Source organism: Diuraphis noxia, unplaced genomic scaffold, assembly GCF_037042655.1.
Source record: "Diuraphis noxia isolate RWA-SAM2 unplaced genomic scaffold, SU_Dnox_SAM2 contig0016, whole genome shotgun sequence".
In the NCBI taxonomy this organism is placed as follows: Eukaryota; Metazoa; Arthropoda; class Insecta; order Hemiptera; family Aphididae; genus Diuraphis; species Diuraphis noxia.
In genome coordinates this window covers 90,136-108,162 of record NW_028301726.1, presented here as the reverse complement: position 1 = coordinate 108,162, position 18,027 = coordinate 90,136, and positions in this window count along the sequence as shown.

Sequence of the window (18,027 nt, the reverse complement as noted above, 5' to 3'; positions counted from 1 at the left end):
TTTAGCGGATTCATCACCTGTATTTCAAAATTTTTTTACGACCTTTTATATTCACCCAAATGTATTGTAAATACGTGTTTTAGATGTAAAATTATGTGAACTTAACGATAAAAATATAAAAAGTATGATTAGTTCAATTCAAATGACTTTAAACGATATTTAGCGGAATTATCACCATTTTTTACCCAATTTTTTCCCAAATTTTTTTTCTATTTTTTGTATTCACCCAAATGTATTGTAAATACGTGTTTTAGATGTAAAATAATGTGAACTTAACGATAAAAATATAAAAAGTATGATTAGTTCAATACAAATGACTTTAAACGATATTTAGTGGAATTATCACCATTTTTTACCAAATTTTTTCCCAAATTTTTTTTCTATTTTTTGTATTCACCCAAATGTATTGTAAATACATGTTTTAGATGTAAAATAATGTGAACTTAACGATAAAAATATAAAAAGTATGATTAGTTCAATACAAATGACTTTAAACGATATTTAGCGGAATTATCACCATTTTTTACCAAATTTTTTTTCAATTTTTTGTATTCACCCAAATGTATTGTAAACACGTGTTTTAGATGTAAAATAATGTGAACTTAACGTTAAAAATATAAAAAGTATGATTAGTTTAATAGAAATGACTTAAGACGATATTTAGCGGATTCATCACCTGTATTTCAAAATTTTTTTACGACGTTTTATATTCACCCAAATATATTGTAAAGACGTGTTTTAGATGTAAAATAATGTGAACTTAACGATAAAAATATAAAAAGTATGATTAGTTCAATACAAATGACTTTAAACGATATTTAGCGGAATTATCACCATTTTTTACCCAATTTTTTTTCTATTTTTTTTCTATTTTTTGTATTCACCCAAATGTATTGTAAATACATGTTTTAGATGTAAAATAATATGAACTTAACGATAAAAATATAAAAATTATGATTAGTTTAATAGAAATGACTTAAGACGATATTTAGCGGAATTATCACCATTTTTTACCAAATTTTTTTTCTATTTTTTGTATTCACCCAAATGTATTGTAAACACGTTTTTTAGATGTAAAATAATGTGAACTTAACGTTAAAAATATAAAAAGTATGATTAGTTTAATAGAAATGACTTAAGACGATATTTAGCGGATTCATCACCCGTATTTCAAAATTTTTTTACGACCTTTTATATTCACCCAAATGTATTGTAAAGACGTGTTTTAGATATAAAATTATGTGAACTTAACGATAAAAATATAAAAAGTATGATTAGTTCAATACAAATGTCTTTAAACGATATTTAGCGGAATTATCACCATTTTTTACCCAATTTTTTCCCAAATTTTTTTTCTATTTTTTGTATTCACCCAAATGTATTGTAAATACGTGTTTTAGATGTAAAATAATGTGAACTTAACGATAAAAATATAAAAAGTATGATTAATTCAATACAAATGACTTTAAACGATATTTAGCGGAATTATCACCATTTTTTACCAAATTTTTTCCCAAATTTTTTCCCAAATTATTTTTCTATTTTTTGTATTCACCCAAATGTATTGTAAATACGTGTTTTAGATGTAAAATAATGTGAACTTAACAATAAAAATATAAAAAGTATGATTAGTTCAATACAAATGACTTTAAACGATATTTAGTGGAATTATCACCATTTTTTACCCAATTTTTTCCCAAATTTTTTTTCTATTTTTTGTATTCACCCAAATGTATTGTAAATACATGTTTTAGATGTAAAATAATGTGAACTTAACGATAAAAATATAAAAAGTATGATTAGTTCAATACAAATGACTTTAAACGATATTTAGCGGAATTATCACCATTTTTTACCAAATTTTTTTTCAATTTTTTGTATTCACCCAAATGTATTGTAAACACGTGTTTTAGATGTAAAATAATGTGAACTTAACGTTAAAAATATAAAAAGTATGATTAGTTTAATAGAAATGACTTAAGACGATATTTAGCGGATTCATCACCTGTATTTCAAAATTTTTTTACGACGTTTTATATTCACCCAAATGTATTGTAAAGACGTGTTTTAGATGTAAAATAATGTGAACTTAACGATAAAAATATAAAAAGTATGATTAGTTCAATACAAATGACTTTAAACGATATTTAGCGGAATTATCACCATTTTTTACCCAATTTTTTTTCTATTTTTTTTCTATTTTTTGTATTCACCCAAATGTATTGTAAATACGTGTTTTAGATGTAAAATAATATGAACTTAACGATAAAAATATAAAAAGTATGATTAGTTCAATACAAATGACTTTAAACGATATTTAGCGGAATTATCACCATTTTTTACCAAATTTTTTTTCAATTTTTTGTATTCACCCAAATGTATTGTAAACTCGTGTTTTAGATGTAAAATAATGTGAACTTAACGTTAAAAATATAAAAAGTATGATTAGTTTAATAGAAATGACTTAAGACGATATTTAGCGGATTCATCACCTGTATTTCAAAATTTTTTTACGACCTTTTATATTCACCCAAATGTATTGTAAAGACGTGTTTTAGATGTAAAATTATGTGAACTTAACGATAAAAATATAAAAAGTATGATTAGTTCAATACAAATGACTTTAAACGATATTTAGCGGAATTATCACCATTTTTTACCCAATTTTTTCCCAAATTTTTTTTCTATTTTTTGTATTCACCCAAATGTATTGTAAATACGTGTTTTAGATGTAAAATAATGTGAACTTAACGTTAAAAATATAAAAATTATGATTAGTTTAATAGAAATGACTTAAGACGATATTTAGCGGAATTATCACCATTTTTTACCAAATTTTTTTTCTATTTTTTGTATTCACCCAAATGTATTGTAAACACGTTTTTTAGATGTAAAATAATGTGAACTTAACGTTAAAAATATAAAAAGTATGATTAGTTTAATAGAAATGACTTAAGACGATATTTAGCGGATTCATCACCCGTATTTCAAAATTTTTTTACGACCTTTTATATTCACCCAAATGTATTGTAAAGACGTGTTTTAGATATAAAATTATGTGAACTTAACGATAAAAATATAAAAAGTATGATTAGTTCAATACAAATGTCTTTAAACGATATTTAGCGGAATTATCACCATTTTTTACCCAATTTTTTCCCAAATTTTTTTTCTATTTTTTGTATTCACCCAAATATATTGTAAATACGTGTTTTAGATGTAAAATAATGTGAACTTAACAATAAAAATATGAAAAGTATGATTAGTTCAATACAAATGACTTTAAACGATATTTAGCGGAATTATCACCATTTTTTACCAAATTTTTTTTCTATTTTTTGTATTCACCCAAATGTATTGTAAACACGTGTTTTAGATGTAAAATAATGTGAACTTAACGTTAAAAATATAAAAAGTATGATTAGTTTAATAGAAATGACTTAAGACGATATTTAGCGGATCCATCACCCGTATTTCAAAATTTTTTTACGACCTTTTATATTCACCCAAATGTATTGTAAAGATGTGTTTTAGATGTAAAATTATGTGAACTTAACGATAAAAATATAAAAAGTATGATTAGTTCAATACAAATGACTTTAAACGATATTTAGCGGAATTATCACCATTTTTTACCAAATTTTTTTTCAATTTTTTGTATTCACCCAAATTTATTGTAAACTCGTGTTTTAGATGTAAAATAATGTGAACTTAACGTTAAAAATATAAAAAGTATGATTAGTTTAATAGAAATGACTTAAGACGATATTTAGCGGATTCATCACCTGTATTTCAAAATTTTTTTACGACCTTTTATATTCACCCAAATGTATTGTAAATACGTGTTTTAGATGTAAAATTATGTGAACTTAACGATAAAAATATAAAAAGTATGATTAGTTCAATACAAATGACTTTAAACGATATTTAGCGGAATTATCACCATTTTTTACCCAATTTTTTCCCAAATTTTTTTTCTATTTTTTGTATTCACCCAAATGTATTGTAAATACGTGTTTTAGATGTAAAATAATGTGAACTTAACGATAAAAATATAAAAAGTATGATTAGTTCAATACAAATGACTTTAAACGATATTTAGTGGAATTATCACCATTTTTTACCAAATTTTTTCCCAAATTTTTTTTCTATTTTTTGTATTCACCCAAATGTATTGTAAAGATGTGTTTTAGATGTAAAATTATGTGAACTTAACGATAAAAATATAAAAAGTATGATTAGTTCAATACAAATGACTTTAAACGATATTTAGCGGAATTATCACCATTTTTTACCCAATTTTTTCCCAAATTTTTTTTCTATTTTTTGTATTCACCCAAATGTATTGTAAATACGTGTTTTAGATGTAAAATAATGTGAACTTAACGATAAAAATATAAAAAGTATGATTAGTTCAATACAAATGACTTTAAACGATATTTAGTGGAATTATCACCATTTTTTACCAAATTTTTTCCCAAATTTTTTTTCTATTTTTTGTATTCACCCAAATGTATTGTAAAGATGTGTTTTAGATGTAAAATTATGTGAACTTAACGATAAAAATATAAAAAGTATGATTAGTTCAATACAAATGACTTTAAACGATATTTAGCGGAATTATCACCATTTTTTACCAAATTTTTTTTCAATTTTTTGTATTCACCCAAATGTATTGTAAACTCGTGTTTTAGATGTAAAATAATGTGAACTTAACGTTAAAAATATAAAAAGTATGATTAGTTTAATAGAAATGACTTAAGACGATATTTAGCGGATTCATCACCTGTATTTCAAAATTTTTTTACGACCTTTTATATTCACCCAAATGTATTGTAAATACGTGTTTTAGATGTAAAATTATGTGAACTTAACGATAAAAATATAAAAAGTATGATTAGTTCAATACAAATGACTTTAAACGATATTTAGCGGAATTATCACCATTTTTTACCCAATTTTTTCCCAAATTTTTTTTCTATTTTTTGTATTCACCCAAATGTATTGTAAATACGTGTTTTAGATGTAAAATAATGTGAACTTAACGATAAAAATATAAAAAGTATGATTAGTTCAATACAAATGACTTTAAACGATATTTAGTGGAATTATCACCATTTTTTACCAAATTTTTTCCCAAATTTTTTTTCTATTTTTTGTATTCACCCAAATGTATTGTAAAGATGTGTTTTAGATGTAAAATTATGTGAACTTAACGATAAAAATATAAAAAGTATGATTAGTTCAATACAAATGACTTTAAACGATATTTAGCGGAATTATCACCATTTTTTACCCAATTTTTTCCCAAATTTTTTTTCTATTTTTTGTATTCACCCAAATGTATTGTAAATACGTGTTTTAGATGTAAAATAATGTGAACTTAACGATAAAAATATAAAAAGTATGATTAGTTCAATACAAATGACTTTAAACGATATTTAGTGGAATTATCACCATTTTTTACCAAATTTTTTCCCAAATTTTTTTTCTATTTTTTGTATTCACCCAAATGTATTGTAAAGATGTGTTTTAGATGTAAAATTATGTGAACTTAACGATAAAAATATAAAAAGTATGATTAGTTCAATACAAATGACTTTAAACGATATTTAGCGGAATTATCACCATTTTTTACCAAATTTTTTTTCAATTTTTTGTATTCACCCAAATGTATTGTAAACTCGTGTTTTAGATGTAAAATAATGTGAACTTAACGTTAAAAATATAAAAAGTATGATTAGTTTAATAGAAATGACTTAAGACGATATTTAGCGGATTCATCACCTGTATTTCAAAATTTTTTTACGACCTTTTATATTCACCCAAATGTATTGTAAATACGTGTTTTAGATGTAAAATTATGTGAACTTAACGATAAAAATATAAAAAGTATGATTAGTTCAATTCAAATGACTTTAAACGATATTTAGCGGAATTATCACCATTTTTTACCCAATTTTTTCCCAAATTTTTTTTCTATTTTTTGTATTCACCCAAATGTATTGTAAATACGTGTTTTAGATGTAAAATAATGTGAACTTAACGATAAAAATATAAAAAGTATGATTAGTTCAATACAAATGACTTTAAACGATATTTAGTGGAATTATCACCATTTTTTACCAAATTTTTTCCCAAATTTTTTTTCTATTTTTTGTATTCACCCAAATGTATTGTAAATACATGTTTTAGATGTAAAATAATGTGAACTTAACGATAAAAATATAAAAAGTATGATTAGTTCAATACAAATGACTTTAAACGATATTTAGCGGAATTATCACCATTTTTTACCAAATTTTTTTTCAATTTTTTGTATTCACCCAAATGTATTGTAAACACGTGTTTTAGATGTAAAATAATGTGAACTTAACGTTAAAAATATAAAAAGTATGATTAGTTTAATAGAAATGACTTAAGACGATATTTAGCGGATTCATCACCTGTATTTCAAAATTTTTTTACGACGTTTTATATTCACCCAAATATATTGTAAAGACGTGTTTTAGATGTAAAATAATGTGAACTTAACGATAAAAATATAAAAAGTATGATTAGTTCAATACAAATGACTTTAAACGATATTTAGCGGAATTATCACCATTTTTTACCCAATTTTTTTTCTATTTTTTTTCTATTTTTTGTATTCACCCAAATGTATTGTAAATACATGTTTTAGATGTAAAATAATATGAACTTAACGATAAAAATATAAAAATTATGATTAGTTTAATAGAAATGACTTAAGACGATATTTAGCGGAATTATCACCATTTTTTACCAAATTTTTTTTCTATTTTTTGTATTCACCCAAATGTATTGTAAACACGTTTTTTAGATGTAAAATAATGTGAACTTAACGTTAAAAATATAAAAAGTATGATTAGTTTAATAGAAATGACTTAAGACGATATTTAGCGGATTCATCACCCGTATTTCAAAATTTTTTTACGACCTTTTATATTCACCCAAATGTATTGTAAAGACGTGTTTTAGATATAAAATTATGTGAACTTAACGATAAAAATATAAAAAGTATGATTAGTTCAATACAAATGTCTTTAAACGATATTTAGCGGAATTATCACCATTTTTTACCCAATTTTTTCCCAAATTTTTTTTCTATTTTTTGTATTCACCCAAATATATTGTAAATACGTGTTTTAGATGTAAAATAATGTGAACTTAACGATAAAAATATGAAAAGTATGATTAGTTCAATACAAATGACTTTAAACGATATTTAGCGGAATTATCACCATTTTTTACCAAATTTTTTTTCTATTTTTTGTATTCACCCAAATGTATTGTAAACACGTGTTTTAGATGTAAAATAATGTGAACTTAACGTTAAAAATATAAAAAGTATGATTAGTTTAATAGAAATGACTTAAGACGATATTTAGCGGATCCATCACCCGTATTTCAAAATTTTTTTACGACCTTTTATATTCACCCAAATGTATTGTAAAGATGTGTTTTAGATGTAAAATTATGTGAACTTAACGATAAAAATATAAAAAGTATGATTAGTTCAATACAAATGACTTTAAACGATATTTAGCGGAATTATCACCATTTTTTACCAAATTTTTTCCCAAATTTTTTTTCTATTTTTTGTATTCACCCAAATGTATTGTAAATACGTGTTTTAGATGTAAAATAATGTGAACTTAACGATAAAAATATAAAAAGTATGATTAGTTCAATACAAATGACTTTAAACGATATTTAGCGGAATTATTACCATTTTTTACCAAATTTTTTTTCTATTTTTTGTATTCACCCAAATGTATTGTAAACACGTGTATTAGATGTAAAATAATGTGAACTTAACGTTAAAAATATAAAAAGTATGATTAGTTTAATAGAAATGACTTTAATCGATATTTAGCGAAATTATCACCATTTTTTACCAAATTTTTTTTCTATTTTTTGTATTCACCCAAATGTATTGTAAACACGTGTTTTAGATGTAAAATAATGTGAACTTAACGTTAAAAATATAAAAAGTATGATTAGTTTAATAGAAATGACTTAAGACGATATTTAGCGGATTCATCACCTGTATTTCAAAATTTTTTTACGACGTTTTATATTCACCCAAATGTATTGTAAAGACGTGTTTTAGATGTAAAATAATGTGAACTTAACGATAAAAATATAAAAAGTATGATTAGTTCAATACAAATGACTTTAAACGATATTTAGCGGAATTATCACCATTTTTTACCCAATTTTTTTTCTATTTTTTTTCTATTTTTTGTATTCACCCAAATGTATTGTAAATACGTGTTTTAGATGAAAAATAATATGAACTTAACGATAAAAATATAAAAAGTATGATTAGTTCAATACAAATGACTTTAAACGATATTTAGCGGAATTATCACCATTTTTTACCAAATTTTTTTTCAATTTTTTGTATTCACCCAAATGTATTGTAAACTCGTGTTTTAGATGTAAAATAATGTGAACTTAACGTTAAAAATATAAAAAGTATGATTAGTTTAATAGAAATGACTTAAGACGATATTTAGCGGATTCATCACCTGTATTTCAAAATTTTTTTACGACCTTTTATATTCACCCAAATGTATTGTAAAGACGTGTTTTAGATATAAAATTATGTGAACTTAACGATAAAAATATAAAAAGTATGATTAGTTCAATACAAATGACTTTAAACGATATTTAGCGGAATTATCACCATTTTTTACCCAATTTTTTCCCAAATTTTTTTTCTATTTTTTGTATTCACCCAAATGTATTGTAAATACGTGTTTTAGATGTAAAATAATGTGAACTTAACGTTAAAAATATAAAAATTATGATTAGTTTAATAGAAATGACTTAAGACGATATTTAGCGGAATTATCACCATTTTTTACAAAATTTTTTTTCTATTTTTTGTATTCACCCAAATGTATTGTAAACACGTTTTTTAGATGTAAAATAATGTGAACTTAACGTTAAAAATATAAAAAGTATGATTAGTTTAATAGAAATGACTTAAGACGATATTTAGCGGATTCATCACCCGTATTTCAAAATTTTTTTACGACCTTTTATATTCACCCAAATGTATTGTAAAGATGTGTTTTAGATGTAAAATTATGTGAACTTAACGATAAAAATATAAAAAGTATGATTAGTTCAATACAAATGACTTTAAACGATATTTAGCGGAATTATCACCATTTTTTACCCAATTTTTTCCCAAATTTTTTTTCTATTTTTTGTATTCACCCAAATGTATTGTAAATACGTGTTTTAGATGTAAAATAATGTGAACTTAACGATAAAAATATAAAAAGTATGATTAGTTCAATACAAATGACTTTAAACGATATTTAGCGGAATTATCACCATTTTTTACCAAATTTTTTTTCTATTTTTTGTATTCACCCAAATGTATTGTAAACACGTGTTTTAGATGTAAAATAATGTGAACTTAACGTTAAAAATATAAAAAGTATGATTAGTTTAATAGAAATGACTTAAGACGATATTTAGCGGATCCATCACCCGTATTTCAAAATTTTTTTACGACCTTTTATATTCACCCAAATGTATTGTAAAGATGTGTTTTAGATGTAAAATTATGTGAACTTAACGATAAAAATATAAAAAGTATGATTAGTTCAATACAAATGACTTTAAACGATATTTAGCGGAATTATCACCATTTTTTACCAAATTTTTTCCCAAATTTTTTTTCTATTTTTTGTATTCACCCAAATGTATTGTAAATACGTGTTTTAGATGTAAAATAATGTGAACTTAACGATAAAAATATAAAAAGTATGATTAGTTCAATACAAATGACTTTAAACGATATTTAGCGGAATTATTACCATTTTTTACCAAATTTTTTTTCTATTTTTTGTATTCACCCAAATGTATTGTAAACACGTGTATTAGATGTAAAATAATGTGAACTTAACGTTAAAAATATAAAAAGTATGATTAGTTTAATAGAAATGACTTTAATCGATATTTAGCGAAATTATCACCATTTCTTACCAAATTTTTTTTCTATTTTTTGTATTCACCCAAATGTATTGTAAACACGTGTTTTAGATGTAAAATAATGTGAACTTAACGTTAAAAATATAAAAAGTATGATTAGTTTAATAGAAATGACTTAAGACGATATTTAGCGGATTCATCACCTGTATTTCAAAATTTTTTTACGACGTTTTATATTCACCCAAATGTATTGTAAAGACGTGTTTTAGATGTAAAATAATGTGAACTTAACGATAAAAATATAAAAAGTATGATTAATTCAATACAAATGACTTTAAACGATATTTAGCGGAATTATCACCATTTTTTACCCAATTTTTTTTCTATTTTTTTTCTATTTTTTGTATTCACCCAAATGTATTGTAAATACGTGTTTTAGATGTAAAATAATATGAACTTAACGATAAAAATATAAAAAGTATGATTAGTTCAATACAAATGACTTTAAACGATATTTAGCGGAATTATCACCATTTTTTACCAAATTTTTTTTCAATTTTTTGTATTCACCCAAATGTATTGTAAACTCGTGTTTTAGATGTAAAATAATGTGAACTTAACGTTAAAAATATAAAAAGTATGATTAGTTTAATAGAAATGACTTAAGACGATATTTAGCGGATTCATCACCTGTATTTCAAAATTTTTTTACGACCTTTTATATTCACCCAAATGTATTGTAAAGACGTGTTTTAGATGTAAAATTATGTGAACTTAACGATAAAAATATAAAAAGTATGATTAGTTCAATACAAATGACTTTAAACGATATTTAGCGGAATTATCACCATTTTTTACCAAATTTTTTTTCTATTTTTTGTATTCACCCAAATGTATTGTAAACACGTTTTTTAGATGTAAAATAATGTGAACTTAACGTTAAAAATATAAAAAGTATGATTAGTTTAATAGAAATGACTTAAGACGATATTTAGCGGATTCATCACCCGTATTTCAAAATTTTTTTACGACCTTTTATATTCACCCAAATGTATTGTAAAGACGTGTTTTAGATGTAAAATTATGTGAACTTAACGATAAAAATATAAAAAGTATGATTAGTTCAATACAAATGACTTTAAACGATATTTAGCGGAATTATCACCATTTTTTACCCAATTTTTTCCCAAATTTTTTTTCTATTTTTTGTATTCACCCAAATGTATTGTAAATACGTGTTTTAGATGTAAAATAATGTGAACTTAACGTTAAAAATATAAAAATTATGATTAGTTTAATAGAAATGACTTAAGACGATATTTAGCGGAATTATCACCATTTTTTACCAAATTTTTTTTCTATTTTTTGTATTCACCCAAATGTATTGTAAACACGTTTTTTAGATGTAAAATAATGTGAACTTAACGTTAAAAATATAAAAAGTATGATTAGTTTAATAGAAATGACTTAAGACGATATTTAGCGGATTCATCACCCGTATTTCAAAATTTTTTTACGACCTTTTATATTCACCCAAATGTATTGTAAAGACGTGTTTTAGATATAAAATTATGTGAACTTAACGATAAACATATAAAAAGTATGATTAGTTCAATACAAATGTCTTTAAACGATATTTAGCGGAATTATCACCATTTTTTACCCAATTTTTTCCCAAATTTTTTTTCTATTTTTTGTATTCACCCAAATATATTGTAAATACGTGTTTTAGATGTAAAATAATGTGAACTTAACGATAAAAATATGAAAAGTATGATTAGTTCAATACAAATGACTTTAAACGATATTTAGCGGAATTATCACCATTTTTTACCAAATTTTTTTTCTATTTTTTGTATTCACCCAAATGTATTGTAAACACGTGTTTTAGATGTAAAATAATGTGAACTTAACGTTAAAAATATAAAAAGTATGATTAGTTTAATAGAAATGACTTAAGACGATATTTAGCGGATCCATCACCCGTATTTCAAAATTTTTTTACGACCTTTTTTTATTCACCCAAATGTATTGTAAAGATGTGTTTTAGATGTAAAATTATGTGAACTTAACGATAAAAATATAAAAAGTATGATTAGTTCAATACAAATGACTTTAAACGATATTTAGCGGAATTATCACCATTTTTTACCAAATTTTTTCCCAAATTTTTTTTCTATTTTTTGTATTCACCCAAATGTATTGTAAACACGTGTTTTAGATGTAAAATAATGTGAACTTAACGTTAAAAATATAAAAAGTATGATTAGTTTAATAGAAATGACTTAAGACGATATTTAGCGGATTCATCACCTGTATTTCAAAATTTTTTTACGACGTTTTATATTCACCCAAATGTATTGTAAAGACGTGTTTTAGATGTAAAATTATGTGAACTTAACGATAATAATATAAAAAGTATGATTAGTTCAATACAATTGACTTTAAACGATATTTAGCGGAATTATCACCATTTTTTACCCAATTTTTTCCCAAATTTTTTTTCTATTTTTTGTATTCACCCAAATGTATTGTAAATACGTGTTTTAGATGTAAAATAATGTGAACTTAACGTTAAAAATATAAAAATTATGATTAGTTTAATAGAAATGACTTAAGACGATATTTAGCGGAATTATCACCATTTTTTACAAAATTTTTTTTCTATTTTTTGTATTCACCCAAATGTATTGTAAACACGTTATTTAGATGTAAAATAATGTGAACTTAACGTTAAAAATATAAAAAGTATGATTAGTTTAATAGAAATGACTTAAGACGATATTTAGCGGATTCATTACCCGTATTTCAAAATTTTTTTACGACCTTTTATATTCACCCAAATGTATTGTAAAGACGTGTTTTAGATGTAAAATTATGTGAACTTAACGATAAAAATATAAAAAGTATGATTAGTTCAATACAAATGACTTTAAACGATATTTAGCGGAATTATCACCATTTTTTACCCAATTTTTTCCCAAATTTTTTTTCTATTTTTTGTATTCACCCAAATGTATTGTAAATACGTGTTTTAGATGTAAAATAATGTGAACTTAACGTTAAAAATATAAAAATTATGATTAGTTTAATAGAAATGACTTAAGACGATATTTAGCGGAATTATCACCATTTTTTACCAAATTTTTTTTCTATTTTTTGTATTCACCCAAATGTATTGTAAACACGTTTTTTAGATGTAAAATAATGTGAACTTAACGTTAAAAATATAAAAAGTATGATTAGTTTAATAGAAATGACTTAAGACGATATTTAGCGGATTCATCACCCGTATTTCAAAATTTTTTTACGACCTTTTATATTCACCCAAATGTATTGTAAAGATGTGTTTTAGATGTAAAATTATGTGAACTTAACGATAAAATAATAAAAAGTATGATTAGTTCAATACAAATGACTTTAAACGATATTTAGCGGAATTATCACAATTTTTTACCAAATTTTTTCCCAAATTTTTTTTCTATTTTTTGTATTCACCCAAATGTATTGTAAATACGTGTTTTAGATGTAAAATAATGTGAACTTAACGATAAAAATATAAAAAGTATGATTAGTTCAATACAAATGACTTTAAACGATATTTAGCGGAATTATTACCATTTTTTACCAAATTTTTTTTCTATTTTTTGTATTCACCCAAATGTATTGTAAACACGTGTATTAGATGTAAAATAATGTGAACTTAACGTTAAAAATATAAAAAGTATGATTAGTTTAATAGAAATGACTTTAATCGATATTTAGCGAAATTATCACCATTTTTTACCAAATTTTTTTTCTATTTTTTGTATTCACCCAAATGTATTGTAAACACGTGTTTTAGATGTAAAATAATGTAAACTTAACGTTAAAAATATAAAAAGTATGATTAGTTTAATAGAAATGACTTAAGACGATATTTAGCGGATTCATCACCTGTATTTCAAAATTTTTTTACGACGTTTTATATTCACCCAAATGTATTGTAAAGACGTGTTTTAGATGTAAAATAATGTGAACTTAACGATAAAAATATAAAAAGTATGATTAGTTCAATACAAATGACTTTAAACGATATTTAGCGGAATTATCACCATTTTTTACCCAATTTTTTTTCTATTTTTTTTCTATTTTTTGTATTCACCCAAATGTATTGTAAATACGTGTTTTAGATGTAAAATAATATGAACTTAACGATAAAAATATAAAAAGTATGATTAGTTCAATACAAATGACTTTAAACGATATTTAGCGGAATTATCACCATTTTTTACCAAATTTTTTTTCAATTTTTTGTATTCACCCAAATGTATTGTAAACTCGTGTTTTAGATGTAAAATAATGTGAACTTAACGTTAAAAATATAAAAAGTATGATTAGTTTAATAGAAATGACTTAAGACGATATTTAGCGGATTCATCACCTGTATTTCAAAATTTTTTTACGACCTTTTATATTCACCCAAATGTATTGTAAAGACGTGTTTTAGATGTAAAATTATGTGAACTTAACGATAAAAATATAAAAAGTATGATTAGTTCAATACAAATGACTTTAAACGATATTTAGCGGAATTATCACCATTTTTTACCCAATTTTTTCCCAAATTTTTTTTCTATTTTTTGTATTCACCCAAATGTATTGTAAATACGTGTTTTAGATGTAAAATAATGTGAACTTAACGTTAAAAATATGAAAAGTATGATTAGTTCAATACAAATGACTTTAAACGATATTTAGCGGAATTATCACCATTTTTTACCAAATTTTTTTTCTATTTTTTGTATTCACCCAAATGTATTGTAAACACGTGTTTTAGATGTAAAATAATGTGAACATAACGTTAAAAATATAAAAAGTATGATTAGTTTAATAGAAATGACTTAAGACGATATTTAGCGGATCCATCACCCGTATTTCAAAATTGTTTTACGACCTTTTATATTCACCCAAATGTATTGTAAAGATGTGTTTTAGATGTAAAATTATGTGAACTTAACGATAAAAATATAAAAAGTATGATTAGTTCAATACAAATGACTTTAAACGATATTTAGCGGAATTATCACCATTTTTTACCAAATTTTTTCCCAAATTTTTTTTCTATTTTTTGTATTCACCCAAATGTATTGTAAATACGTGTTTTAGATGTAAAATAATGTGAACTTAACGATAAAAATATAAAAAGTATGATTAATTCAATACAAATGACTTTAAACGATATTTAGCGGAATTATCACCATTTTTTACCCAATTTTTTTTCTATTTTTTTTCTATTTTTTGTATTCACCCAAATGTATTGTAAATACGTGTTTTAGATGTAAAATAATATGAACTTAACGATAAAAATATAAAAAGTATGATTAGTTCAATACAAATGACTTTAAACGATATTTAGCGGAATTATCACCATTTTTTACCAAATTTTTTTTCAATTTTTTGTATTCACCCAAATGTATTGTAAACTCGTGTTTTAGATGTAAAATAATGTGAACTTAACGTTAAAAATATAAAAAGTATGATTAGTTTAATAGAAATGACTTAAGACGATATTTAGCGGATTCATCACCTGTATTTCAAAATTTTTTTACGACCTTTTATATTCACCCAAATGTATTGTAAAGACGTGTTTTAGATGTAAAATTATGTGAACTTAACGATAAAAATATAAAAAGTATGATTAGTTCAATACAAATGACTTTAAACGATATTTAGCGGAATTATCACCATTTTTTACCAAATTTTTTTTCTATTTTTTGTATTCACCCAAATGTATTGTAAACACGTTTTTTAGATGTAAAATAATGTGAACTTAACGTTAAAAATATAAAAAGTATGATTAGTTTAATAGAAATGACTTAAGACGATATTTAGCGGATTCATCACCCGTATTTCAAAATTTTTTTACGACCTTTTATATTCACCCAAATGTATTGTAAAGACGTGTTTTAGATGTAAAATTATGTGAACTTAACGATAAAAATATAAAAAGTATGATTAGTTCAATACAAATGACTTTAAACGATATTTAGCGGAATTATCACCATTTTTTACCCAATTTTTTCCCAAATTTTTTTTCTATTTTTTGTATTCACCCAAATGTATTGTAAATACGTGTTTTAGATGTAAAATAATGTGAACTTAACGTTAAAAATATAAAAATTATGATTAGTTTAATAGAAATGACTTAAGACGATATTTAGCGGAATTATCACCATTTTTTACCAAATTTTTTTTCTATTTTTTGTATTCACCCAAATGTATTGTAAACACGTTTTTTAGATGTAAAATAATGTGAACTTAACGTTAAAAATATAAAAAGTATGATTAGTTTAATAGAAATGACTTAAGACGATATTTAGCGGATTCATCACCCGTATTTCAAAATTTTTTTACGACCTTTTATATTCACCCAAATGTATTGTAAAGACGTGTTTTAGATATAAAATTATGTGAACTTAACGATAAACATATAAAAAGTATGATTAGTTCAATACAAATGTCTTTAAACGATATTTAGCGGAATTATCACCATTTTTTACCCAATTTTTTCCCAAATTTTTTTTCTATTTTTTGTATTCACCCAAATATATTGTAAATACGTGTTTTAGATGTAAAATAATGTGAACTTAACGATAAAAATATGAAAAGTATGATTAGTTCAATACAAATGACTTTAAACGATATTTAGCGGAATTATCACCATTTTTTACCAAATTTTTTTTCTATTTTTTGTATTCACCCAAATGTATTGTAAACACGTGTTTTAGATGTAAAATAATGTGAACTTAACGTTAAAAATATAAAAAGTATGATTAGTTTAATAGAAATGACTTAAGACGATATTTAGCGGATCCATCACCCGTATTTCAAAATTTTTTTACGACCTTTTTTTATTCACCCAAATGTATTGTAAAGATGTGTTTTAGATGTAAAATTATGTGAACTTAACGATAAAAATATAAAAAGTATGATTAGTTCAATACAAATGACTTTAAACGATATTTAGCGGAATTATCACCATTTTTTACCAAATTTTTTCCCAAATTTTTTTTCTATTTTTTGTATTCACCCAAATGTATTGTAAACACGTGTTTTAGATGTAAAATAATGTGAACTTAACGTTAAAAATATAAAAAGTATGATTAGTTTAATAGAAATGACTTAAGACGATATTTAGCGGATTCATCACCTGTATTTCAAAATTTTTTTACGACGTTTTATATTCACCCAAATGTATTGTAAAGACGTGTTTTAGATGTAAAATTATGTGAACTTAACGATAATAATATAAAAAGTATGATTAGTTCAATACAATTGACTTTAAACGATATTTAGCGGAATTATCACCATTTTTTACCCAATTTTTTCCCAAATTTTTTTTCTATTTTTTGTATTCACCCAAATGTATTGTAAATACGTGTTTTAGATGTAAAATAATGTGAACTTAACGTTAAAAATATAAAAATTATGATTAGTTTAATAGAAATGACTTAAGACGATATTTAGCGGAATTATCACCATTTTTTACAAAATTTTTTTTCTATTTTTTGTATTCACCCAAATGTATTGTAAACACGTTATTTAGATGTAAAATAATGTGAACTTAACGTTAAAAATATAAAAAGTATGATTAGTTTAATAGAAATGACTTAAGACGATATTTAGCGGATTCATTACCCGTACTTCAAAATTTTTTTACGACCTTTTATATTCACCCAAATGTATTGTAAAGACGTGTTTTAGATGTAAAATTATGTGAACTTAACGATAAAAATATAAAAAGTATGATTAGTTCAATACAAATGACTTTAAACGATATTTAGCGGAATTATCACCATTTTTTACCCAATTTTTTCCCAAATTTTTTTTCTATTTTTTGTATTCACCCAAATGTATTGTAAATACGTGTTTTAGATGTAAAATAATGTGAACTTAACGTTAAAAATATAAAAATTATGATTAGTTTAATAGAAATGACTTAAGACGATATTTAGCGGAATTATCACCATTTTTTACCAAATTTTTTTTCTATTTTTTGTATTCACCCAA